At 42.1% G+C, this 12892-nt stretch overlaps 1 protein-coding gene across 5 annotated transcripts in view; it reads right to left on the reverse strand.

Annotated features, from left to right (window-relative positions):
• Window positions 1-12892, reverse strand: part of LNX1 (ligand of numb-protein X 1) — a 216561-nt gene that overhangs the window by 70482 nt on the left and 133187 nt on the right. For 4 of the 5 annotated variants that reach the window (XM_088056665.1, XM_088056661.1, XM_088056663.1 and 1 more), the window contains one exon: window positions 9586-9727. The gene's annotated coding sequence lies outside the window, so the exon portion shown is untranslated. Of the gene's footprint in view, window positions 1-728; window positions 764-9585; window positions 9728-12892 lie in introns of those variants that run through there. The other variant, XM_088056664.1, reaches the window with a different exon arrangement.

A 12892-nucleotide genomic window follows, 5' to 3' on the forward strand; every position in this document is an offset into this window, starting at 1 on the left:
GAGGATGTCACCTTGGCAGTCTCATGCTTCTTGTAGTCAGAGCGATATTGACAGAGGGTGGTTCTTGCAGGGATTATTGGCAGGAGAAGCTTTTAGAGGTGGTGGTAGTGCCATGCCAAAGCAGACATCACCAGCATTTGCCACTTCCCTGCTGTGCAGGAAGTCTTCAACAAGTCAGGTCCCAGACTTAGCATAGTTTTACAGCACTTAGCACATATTGGCTTGGATAAAGAAAATCAAGTACTGATTTGTAAGAATGTCACAGTGTTGTGACACTGGTGAACCAAGCTTCAGTCCAAGGCAGAGACCTGAAGCACAAGAATACAGTGCAAATGATGAAGGAAGAACATTGTTATCCGGATATCCATATTGCCAAGTTTTCAGCCACAAGTTGTAATGACAATGGTCACATCAGGGCATAAAATAACCCCAGGGCTGTGACCACAGTATAAACCACTCTCATGATAACACATTTTAAAAAGTTACCCAACAGACTGCACTGATTTGAAGGAGTTTGCATCTTACTGGTCTTCACTGCTTAGGAATTTGCAGCCACCAGAAGCGTTTAAGAGAACAGAACAAACCCACACAAAAAGCCTGGGCAGTAAACACAAAGAGTAGGTAAAGAGAATGCCTTTCATCTCTGTTGGGGGCTTGCAATAGCAAGCCCATAGCTGTCCCATTCTAGTGAAGCATTTAACCAATCTTAAGCTTAAATACTGACTTACCACCACGGTTACACTGACAGCAGTGTAGAAGGAAGAGGGCTTGCCAAGCAGAGTGGCAGAACCCCACTGCCTCTGCCCAGCCACAGTCAAATATTAACCCAGCAGTTCAGGAGGTGGCACTTGGAAGTTGCATGGCACAAAATGGGAGCAACTTCAGGTAGCAAAAAATGAGTAGCAAAAGCTAAAAGAAAAATAATTAAGTGATGAAAGATATTGAGGAAGTGGCTATCACAGAAAGAATAAAACAGATGCCTAAAGGCCAGAGAAACAGTGACGTGGAGCCTGGAGGAGGAGCTACCAGCTTAAATCACAAATGGAGAAAGATAAGCCTATGAACAGGAGTTACTGGAAAACAGAGGAGCAAAAAATATGAGCTGGAGAATAGTAAGAGGAGTTTAGCTCCAGTAGCTCTGAAGCAGTACAGCTTGGTGGTAATGAAATCTTCAGTCAATGGTAAGGGTGGCCAGCATGTATAAAGAAAATGGATTCTAAATAGCACAGTAAGATTGACAAATATTAGTTGATTTGGGGTTTGGTTTACCTTGGTTTTCTCTATGTGTTTAAGGGATACCTTTTACTAATGCTCCTGTTTTATACACACTCAGAGCATGTGTATAACAAATCCTGTATCTGCTGATTAAAACAGATACATTTTCACACCCTGTTTCTCTGCTGTACAACCTGTAGGAGATGGAGGTTCTACTTGACAGACCTGTTGTGCTCTTCTTAGCTAAATTATGATAGCAAAGTCATTCTGCATTCTTCCCCCAGTCCCAGCATGGGTTGTTATCTCCTACAAATGTGCATCTCTGGGTGATTCACAGCCATCCATTTATGTGGGTCAGTAAGGCACCATATGGCCAAAGGGGGTGTGCAGGTGTGCAAGGAAACCACTCTGCAACAGCAGCATTCACAGCTTCCAGGTTAGGGTAGGAGCTCCTTACTCTTCCAGAGATGCTTTTACCTGGCCTTCCTTTCACCACCCTAGCTGTGAGCATGCTGCAGCCAATACCTGCCTTCCTTGATAATCAGCTTCTTTGCTCAGGGCTTGGAGACTGCCATCTTGCCTGTTCATGTTAAAAAATATCCACATCAAATTTCTAGGAGGCTTGACAGCTTTCACAGTTACAGAATTAGCTCTTTAATGAAGCCTCAGCCCAGCTGCCGCTGGCTAGATGTGGGCAGGTTAGATGTGGGCATTGTCCCCATCTAGTGGCTCACCCACACTGGGGAGAATAGTGACTCGTGGTTAGTGTTTAGGAATAGTGAATAGTGGCTAGGAAGGAGCAGAGGTCCACCTTCACCCTCTCAAGCAAAAGCCCACATCCTCTGGTTATGCAGGGTTAGCTGCGACCTTACTGCTCCTGCCAGAATCTGAGTTGCAAGATCACATCAATTATTTCATATTCAGGGTTTTATAATGAAGTATGAGGTTGAATACTTCTAGAAAACTATTTACCATTAGTAAAATGTTAACTGTATTCCTACCTTTCATTAAACCGTCTTCCCTGGTAACAGCCTCCAGATTTCCCGTTACCATGGTTTGTACCAACACCTTCTTGCCAGGAAGTTTTTTATAGATTACACTGGCTTTACTGTTCAAGGTGGTACTATATGATAGTTGTGGAAAACATTATAGAGTGATGCACACTTCAATAATATGTATTATACAATATTTTAGATTCAAAAATACAGTGATTCACATTTCAAAGACCTGGCTATAAAATATCATGTAATAGTTTGCACCAATCTTAGCACCGCTTCACTAAAGGCCAAAGGGGTGAGTCAGTTTGCCTAGACTTGAAACTTTGTTTGAAGGAAGGTTACAAAACACTAAGGTGCCCAGAATCTTATCATCATGCCTTTTGACCAGAATTCCTCTTACTGTGTCCTACTCTCTCTTTTTTTCCTACCTTTCCACTTATTTTAAAACCTATTCTGACTACAGAAGAATCACATTTTCTTTCTGCCTGATGCGTAATTAGATGGAAATTTGTTATAGGCAGAGGCAAGATGCATACCTCCAGGTAAAAAACCAGTAGCTAGAGGAGAGTTGCAGATCCCAGAGATACCAATTTAACGGGTAAGAATTCAGCTTGACTTTTAAGACAATAGGGAAGACTGTTAGAACTGGCCCTTAGAGGAAAATAATTGTATTTAAAAGTTCAGCACATCAGTACAGAATGTCTGAGACAACAAACAGGAGCTCCAAAACCTTTCCTCTGTCTGGCCCCAGTTTTAAGAGAGCTGGTTTTTCAAAGTTATTATTAGTCAAAAAGTCCTTCTCAGACCTTATAACAATCAAAGCACTTTGCAGAGCCTTTAGTGATGAAAGGCATTTCCAACTGAATAGGAAAATCCAATGGTACAGTACAGTAGGTGAATAACCCCAACTTTTTAAGTTGTAGCTCAAGCTGTGAGACCCAACAGCAGTGTCACACTGTGCCTGCACGCAAAATAACTTCTAAAACCAGAACCAGACTGTTTGAAAAAAATTATTTTCTCTGTGGCTATGCCGGAATTTACAGAATAAAGCAATGCTGGAAAAACTTTTTTGTTGTGGAATTATGCAGCTGAAATGCCTGTTAGGAATGTATGGAAATATATTCTGCTTTTTTGTCTCTCTCTCACATGCCCACGCAAACCTGCATTTTGCTTTCTGATGATTTAATGGATACAAAACTTTACTCAGCATGTTAAAAGGAAAGAAAAAATCATCCCAGAAGTACTGACAATATTAGGAACAGCTGGACAAGATCTGAATGAAGAGAAGATCTGAGTAAGACAGTACATACCTGTCAGGTTAAGTATTCCTTACTATAAGGAAAATATCCCAGGAATGAACTCACCTTAGCAGAAAGTAGTACTTCCAAGAAGACTTTTTGCTGGCATGTCTCTAGTTGTCAAATATTGATGGTTAAGGTAGTAATTTCCGTTTCTTGATTTTTTTCAAAGCTCAGTAAACCCAGATTTGGACCAACAGCTTATGCCAGAACTACAAGCTCAGACTCCAAGTGCAAAGATGAGTTGTAGCAAAATGGGCAGGCTGTGGGTAACTGCGTCCCAAAGGCACAGAGTCTACCTGCTCAAAGGAAGTCAATCATGTGGTCGAAGCAGGGCTATGTGAGCAATTATGATTGACTCCTCAAGGGCTTCCTAAACATATGCTCATCCTAATTGACATAATAAATGCCATCGGCATTTCACATACTAAATTATAAAATTACATGGCTAGTTATGTAACAAAAGGTGCGCTTCCACTCTGATTTGGCTGATTGCTCTGTCTGACTTTGCCAAGACTGGCAGCCTCACAAATACCACAAGCTTGCTTTCAGCCATTTGAGCAGATGGCAGAACTGTATTTTTGTGGCTGGACAACCATGTGCCCCAGCTGCCTTCTAAGATGCTGGTAAGCTGGGAGCAGGTACAACACGCAAACTGCACGAGGGAGAGCATCCCTGGTTCTTGCTGCAGGTGTGTCTGCTGTGTCTCTGCAATGGGGACTGCAGACCATGTGTTCTCTGTGCGGGCTGCCCTACTTAACTTCAAAATAACAATACAATAGGCAGAGTAAATTGCATGGGATTGTGAAAATCTTAATACAGCTTCACAGTAAATCTGTCTTTGCAATCCTCTCCCAGGGCTCCATGTGGGTCAGCAGGGGAGGTGGGTGATGCTACTTCTCTGTCCTCCCAGTGCCAGGGGTTGGAAGAGCTTATGAAGAGGGAGCAAAAGAGAAGTGGAGGACTTCTTCCCCTCAGGATACTGAAACCTTACACCTCAACCTGGCTCCCACGGCCATGGTACCTGCCACCCTCAGACCACACAGCATCTTCTCACATGTGACCACGAGATAACATTTCATAACTACAAAGTGCGGAACATGTGATGGATAACGCTGCTAATAATACATAATAAAGTAAACTGTGCTTTAATTACACCGCGCCTTTACAACTGCTTCTCTGATCCAGGAGTTTCTTCATACTTGGCAAACTACTTAATGAGTTCTCACAACACCCTGTGGGGACCTTTTTTTTAGAAGCAACCCACATGGTTAGGTGAGCAGGGGAAGGGGCAGCTGGCTGCTCCCATGCCAGTGGGGCCAGTGCCCAAATTCTGCCCAGGAGTCCTTGTGCAGCAAGGTGATCACAGAGATGCTCTTAGATCTGATCTGAGGGAAACTCCTGACTTCTAGGATTGCATCGTCCGCTTTATGGACATGCACCTATGGGGGGGACAGCAGCGACTTGCAGCACTTGGCTCCTGAGAGTAACTTGTCTAAACAATAGAAGTATAGGCTTGGGTTAAAATTTCTGGCCCACTGCACTCAAAGGAAAAATTAAGCAAATTCAGTGGAGCAAGGGTTTAATCATCTGTATCTCAAGTTTATTTATGTTGCACCCAACTCCTGTACTATGATTTAGATGCAATTATTATATTATATATAATAAAATAATGCAAATTATTATTAAATATTATATATTATATACAATTAAAATTATAGGTCTATAAATGTCTATAAATTAAATTATACTTGTATCTAACTCTTTCCTCTTCCTGCTACTTGGGTCCACAAAAATGACTGAATAAACAAATCTTAAGCAGAAGAAACAGTCCCTGTTGAAGAAACAGTACAGTGACACTCTACTGTTTAGAACAGCACAATCTGAAATTCATTGCCACTCAGTCCCAGGATCACAGCTGCTGGGGCCAGTCCCATTCAGGGACCTGGAAAAGGGAGGGCAAAAGCCCTGATAAGGTAGTCGGCAGGTAAAATTCAACAACTTAAGGGAGTGGTACAGCCTAGGAGCAGCCTCCAAAAAAATGGGCAAACACACAATATGCAGCCATAAATAAGAAATTTCAGTGGGCAAGGGGAAGAGATTTTGATGACCTTACAAATTTTTTGCAATGCTGAGTACTGAGTTTCACATTTAAGAAAAACGTACTCTTGGAAAGAGGGAGATACACGGACACTGAAGAGGCTGAACCCAGCAGCCCAGTTACTGTGGACTGACTATCAATTTTCTGGGGCTAACATAAGTTACATTTTGGCTCTTGAACACACCTCTCTTATGAAATAGTGCTGACAGTGCCCATTTATATCTGCTGATAGTCCCTATTGCTCATTTCGGTGTTAAGTGTGCAGCAGAGCTTATCACTCTGTTTAAAATGGAAAGGACTGGGTAAACCTAAAGTGTTCAAGCAGGAGAGGAAGAAAATCTTTCTAGATGAGGCTGTGCAGTAGTTTCTGTCCAGGGCACCTTTTTTTTTTTTTCTAGCAGGATAATGACTAAGCTCCCTGCCCAACAAAAGTCTCAGCAAGTAAATTTTGTTTATTATAGTGACCAAGCCCTCAGCCACTAAAACACATCCTGTAGAGCTTGGTTCTGCCTTCATCTGCTCAGTGCTGGGAAACAACATCCCTGAGTATGGTACTACTCACTGGACTTTATTCATCACTGCTTTAATTGGGGCTTCATGGGAACTCCCCCAAATCCCACTGCTAATTAACATGCATGTGTTGCTGATGGCCTTGTAATAGTCCCCTTAACAACAAGAGGCTTACTAAGGTTTTGTCAGCCAGGACACACGAGTGACACCAGCCTGAGAAAGATAGTTATGTCTGTGGCTGAATTAATATCTGCCTCCAGAACCGGTTCTGTGGGTGTGAAGACCAATTGTGTGCTATTTAGTCCTGTGATGAGAAACCAATTAGGAATTACATGCTCAAACTGTCCTGCTTCCTGCATCCTTTCTCACAATCAGATGTCATCTGCTGTGTGCAGGCAGGCAAGGGGATTTTTAAATTCTTTGAAGTTCCTCCTTTAGTGCCTCAGACACTTTTTGTCTGGATCTAAATGGAGACATTCTTTTAAACAGCAGTAGTGTGATTAGATGAGTTCGCAGACTGAAACTATGAGAACCCAAAACCTTACTTTCCAGCATTGGGTTCTACTTGTAAAATCCTGTAAGAACTGATACTGTTAAATATATAGTCCAAAATCAGCTTTGTAGTAGAAAATAAAATAATAGCATCACCTATACTTTTTTAACATCAGTATTTCAACACAATCTATACCACATAGCTGTAAGCATGGAAAACAAAAAGCTAGGGTAAAGACAAGCAAAAAGTAAACAGGATATATATCCAAAATCAATCAAAATTTATCTGCTTTCAAACAAGCCATTTTCTGAAAGATTTACCAATCCAGACAGAGAAATAGGAAGCATTTGTTAATAAGAAATTACTTGCAGATAAAACCCATTTATTTTATTGAGACTCTGTTTCAGTAAAAATGTTGTGGGTGTATTAAAGATAGATTGGAGGGTCAATGAGAGGGTTACCATAAGCAGACAGACAGGTAGAAGTTTATCTTGTAGTAAAGCACTGACTGCCAACTAACCATCCCCTGAACAGGTATTGAAGGTGACAGTTTGTCTTCTATGCTGAATCCTCTTGAATCCCATGATTCAGGTAATGATTGCTTTTGCAGATTCAGGCTGAGCCTTTAGGGAAAGCCTTGGAAAGACCAGCTGCACATTTGTCTATCCCAGCTTCTAATTTCTGTGACGGAACTGGACATGCACTGCAAACAAGTGCTAAGTTGGGCAGCATTGCAAGACACCAGTGTCCAGCCATTTTACAAGAGTGGGGTGTCATTACCTCCTCAAAAGGCTCTGGCCACAGAGTTCCTCCAAATCAACCCCAGGCCTCCATCTGCCCCAGCAGTGAGAAGAGCCAGGTGGCAGCAGCCAGCCCTGCAGATGGGGCTGACATCTCCAGAAATACTGGACTGCTTCCCTCCAGCAGCCAGCATTGAGGATACTCTCTACATTTGAAAGCCTGTATTAATTTACTTTCCTTCTGGAAACAATGTTGCCTGATTTCCTGGTTTGCAGTGAAATGGAGCTAATCTATCATCTCATCCTGTGTGCAAAATTTATTTCCATTTTACTAAAGAGAAGCTATGCTAGGGGAAGATGCCAGCACCTTCAAACTTCTTCCAAAAGACAATTCAATTTTCTTTTCTAGTAGATGATCACAACTCGGAGCCAGGAACATTCCTCTTTCTAACTCTATGCTACAACAAAGTCCTGATGCAGTTAATGTTCAAACACATGGGCTTGCAATACCCTTACGAAAGCAGAACCCATGTGAGCAAAGGGGAGGACATTTCTACAGGATCACAAACAAGTAAAAGAAATTGGCAATGGGAGAGTATTTTCAGGGGGGCCAGGATAAGACAACGATGAGACAAGTTTTCCCAGATTGATTCAATTTATATCTTTGGAAAATACACATAGCCTCTGAGGTTTGGGGTGGAAGAATAAAATAGCAAATTAGTAACAGATCACTTCCTTAAGAGGAATTTTCAATTTTAGGAAAGTAGATGATGAGGTATTGAGGATACAACATCAGCAGCTTTCCAAATTCCTGACAATGATTCCTGGCTTTTATTTGCAGATCAGCATTTGTGCTTTTCCAACAGCAGCAGATAAGAGACACTGCTGTTTCAATGGAGTGTCGAAACTGCCTTTATGTTGTTCTGCATGAGCCTGAATGAGCAAATGGAAAGTGTTTTGGGCAGTGGGAGCTCCATTTGTACAAAAGACTGTGGGAAAACAAGTGCCTTGCACAGTGCCCAGTACTAAGGTGCCCAGCACCTGAGGTTATCTTGCTTTTCCTGCTGTTGAAGGAACCCTTTCCTAGTTATCAGGCATCATAGAAAAACATGACATACAAGTCTAATATGCACCTTTCTGGTTATTGTGTTTTTCCTCGGCAGAAGTAAAAGTGGCTGAGAGCTTGATGCAAGCAATCCATCCCTGGTCATTAAAAACAGCCCAAAACATTAAGAAGTTTAAACACATGAACAGGTCCTTTTGATTTTTGTACTTGGACCTTGTGTTTACTGAGTACTCTAAGTATGCATTTTGCTGAGCGAGGGTGTCCACGTATGCTCACTGCTGTTCCAGGTTGTGTGTTGGCACTGTGAATAAACACCTTCTCACAGGAAAATCAGTCTTATAAAAAATAAAACTTATAAGAAGTTATGCCTATTCATATATATTCACAGATTTGCAACTGCTGCATATACCTGTACTGAATTAAAAGATGTTTTGAGTAAAGAACTGAGTGTTAAGTTTAAGTGTGAAGAACATGAAGATAAAAATGAAATCAAGTTCTCTTTCTTTCCTCATCTCAGATGAAGTTATATGCATAAAATCAAGCAGGAAGATACAGCAGTGGTGAATGTAGCCTCAATTTGCCTCCTACAGCTGCAGTGACACTTTGTGGGTTTAAACCTGGGGGAGGGGAAGAAATGGGTTTCCAGAGGATTAATAAAGCAATGGGCTAAAGCAGCTGCAGTACAAATGGCACCTCTCCACAAATAATTGTTTGGATTTCAATACGCTTTACTGAAGAAATAGACCTCTTAGCAACACAAAGACAAACCTAAGCACATCTAGCTAACAAAAAGGTTTTGAACTAAGCAGTGTTTTTCCACACTAGCGTGTATATATGTATTATTTTAACACTGCCTACCAAGAAGCACAGCAACCTACAAGTATGTTATATAGCCTTTTCTGTTAGATTATGAAAACAATCTCTGCAGTAGGTTATGGGGAAGCTGAATCACTAATGACAGACACAGTGTATTTATCACTGCCTGGCTGCATGGCACTCAAGAGTGTGCAGGCTGAGGTTTGGGCCCACTCCCCTGCCACTAAACAGTGCTGGTTTGCTCACCAGAGCATTCTTTCCACTTTTGCTCCTCTGGAACAACTCACACCAAGCTCAAGGGGAAAAGTAGGAGCAGCACAAAGAAAGATACAAGTCCTTCAAACTCACACGTGTGGCTTTGCCGTGTCTCTCACGCGCTGCTGGCAGAGTCGTGCGGGTGTACAAGCTCCAGGCCCGGGCCGGGCAGGGCCTGCACTCTCCCCTCAGCTGCAGGCAGACCGCGGCCGGTGCCCGTGTCAGATGGCGAAGCCTGTGGCATGACAGAAGGTACAGAAAAGCTGAATTGCATAAACCTGAGCAATTTAAGGTTTAAAAGACCACACCCTCCCGGTCATGTCTCCCGCAGGCAGATAAGCATGTGCAGGCTGCTCATACAATAGTGTAATTTGAAGCTTTTACTTTTCTTTCCGGCATATACCAAAGTTCATTTTCAGTCAGGTTCTTCCTTGCATTTCTTTTCTTCTTTTAACCTGACGATCAACAAAGCTCAAATTTAACAAATACAAGTGGACCATCCTAAAAATTGCTTCAAGGCAGAAGATTCATGTTGGCTTTCCCCTTTGAAAAGGAAGACAGGGTCCACAAGTTCTAACCTAGAATCAATAGTTTGGCATCTGAATCTTCACCTTATTCCTGTATACTTGGTGGTAAACACTTGAACCACATAAGAGCAATTTGTAAACTCCTGCATCAGCTGTCTGAAAATGCAAGCTCTGTTAATTCTCTGAACATTGCAAAATTAAGACTGCATAAAACCCTCTTACCCAGTAATTTTCAGTTTTAAAAGCACCCAAGAAGGGGATAAAATGTTGCACTGTAGATAAGGTGTCATGTTGCTGCAACGTGATGCAACAGCTGAGAGTGAATGTTAATAGCAAAAACAGCAGCAGCAGCAAAAAAACAATAATCTTTTTTTCAAAAAAAGCTTTCAATAGAGGAAAAGAAACCCTCATCTTTCAATGACGTGAATCACTAATAAATGCAATGACTTCAGCCATCTTAAGCATTTGCTCCTAAGGAAGAAAGTGTTATTCAGGAAGCAAGGCAGCTTTGGAGATGGACTTGAATCAAAGAACTGCAGTATACGCTGAAAACAGACAGGAGGAAATCTCCAGCCTTTGATATAAACATCTATGGCTACCAGGTCTTGGCCATTCTTACACAAGTTTTTTTTCTCTTCAAACATTTTAAAAACATGCTTGCTACTTGTGACTATAAAATCCCTTGTTAGATATTTATTTTAAGAAATCAAGGGACATGTCAAGACCTACCATAAGTGTGACAGTGATACCCTTAGCTGGATGGATGATTCTTTGCAGTAGTATTTGCCTTTTCTGCCTTGACAGCATAGCACCTCATCTCCAAGTTGCTCAAGAAAACCTGGGATGGGTTCCTGCCAAGTCAGCCTGCCACTGCTCAGTGTACAGTTGTCCAAAACCCAGGCAGTGCTGTGCTGGATCTGGGGCACTGTGCAGCTGCTGCTCTTCCCCCAGAATGGGTGCAGTACAGAGAGACACAGCCTGCATGGGACCAGATGTCCATGGCAGTCACAAGGCCAGATACACAAACCTCATGCGTCAGTTGTCTGCAAAATTGAACTATGCATATGAAATGTACTTTAAAAAACATGCTTAAGCTACAGAAGCTTAAACATTAGCAAATACATGCCCACAGAGCAAAGCCTGTGTTTAAATCCTTCCTTGCATGGGAGGTCTCTCTGAGGCTGCTCACCCTAGATTAGGAAGCCCAGAGCCCTGTTGTCACAGGTGACCACATCAGACATTCAGTTACAGACTTAATTTCCATCCTAGCACCTAGCCAAGTTTGCCCTCCTTCCCACTGCTGGGAGGCTTTTCTAAGTTTCCAGACTAAGGGCCAGCTCAAACTCATTTGTTCTCACACTAATGTTACTGAATTGCTTAAATTGCCTTTCCTATCATTATACGCTTTCCTGTTTTCCTTTCCACTCCAACTCTGTAAGTCTCTGCTCAGACAGAAGGCTCTCTGCTCTCCTGCTCACACAAGCACCCCTTTTGGGCACTCATTCCTGTCCAAATTCTTTACTCTGGAATGGCATTTATACTTCTTTATACATACCAGGCAAATTATTTTCCTAGAAGGTGAGTTATTTATATTGGCTCTGAACCAAATTGCTGGTGAGCTCTTTGGTACCTGTTGATGGAAGATCCTAGCTAAACCTGTCTTTCATCTGCTGGGAAGGAACATAGAAGAACCTCCTTTAAACTACAGGCTGTGTACTGTATTATTTATCAGTTCTCTTCTTTGCCTGCAGCAGATTTTCTTCACCAACATCACAAAAAATACGAGAGCATTTTTCTACTGCAGTTCCTGAATTTGCACTAAAGTGACAGCAAGGTATCATAGATCTGACTGGTGCATTGACACCTGTTTGATAAACTTCTAATTTCCTGGTATAGATTGGAGGCAAAAACCCCTACATATTTAGCTGTTTAATTTTAAAATAAATTTCTACATGTACATTGTACATCTCAAGCTATGTAAATGCAGGTATAAGGACAGACATTTCAAGTTGCAGATATTCCATATTTCACTACCGCTGAAATTATTTCCAGGAGGACAACATGCCATAAACTCTATTGTATTAGACTTACTCATTTATTTACTTCAACTAAATGACTTCAGCATACATTGAAAGCATTGGCAGTACACATTGTGCAAGCTAAGTTAAAAGATTAGTCATGTCATATTAGGGGAAACTGTAGTAATCAATATTAGTTGATAATATTGTAATGGATGCCATCTGTGTTGGGTTGGAAAGATCACTGTGTCCTGCAAATGCAGAGGCCTGTGCATCCTCCTGTGAAGCCCTGTGAAACCAGAGCAGAAGAGGCAGAGGGCAGGTCAGCTCTTTGCCTGTCACTGACCACTCTCTCCCAGTGCCTGGTCCAGGCCAGGCAGCACACTGCTTACAAAAAAGGAAATAGAAGAGCTTTCTCCAGCACATGTTACATTCCTGTCCACAGAGCTCAGGCTCAGTCATACTGTCTCTTTCAAGTACTCAACAGCACTAGAAATTCCTTGTGGATTTCTATGATGTACCCACAATGGTAAAATACACCCCTGTCCCTGACCCCCACAGATGGACAGTGGGGTGGGGACCAGGACAAAGGGGACAGGTAGATCTGGCTGGCCCTTTGACTCAGTGGAGGAGCAGTGAGAAAGAATGATGCCAAGAAAGGAGGATCAAGAGCTGTGGGTCACAACTTGGAGTAGTGGGGACAGATGAGACAAGAGGAATTTGGAGTCCCCCAGATGAAACTGTCTCTCCTGACCTCCAAATGGTAGGCCACATGTACATCTGGCATGAACATTCAGTTTTCTCCCACAGGATTGCACCTCAGCTTGTAGAAGCATACTGAAAAATAAGAACAAA

Source organism: Pseudopodoces humilis, chromosome 6, assembly GCF_049639895.1.
Source record: "Pseudopodoces humilis isolate 2021_Gansu_Grassland_sample_001 chromosome 6, ASM4963989v1, whole genome shotgun sequence".
In the NCBI taxonomy this organism is placed as follows: Eukaryota; Metazoa; Chordata; class Aves; order Passeriformes; family Paridae; genus Pseudopodoces; species Pseudopodoces humilis.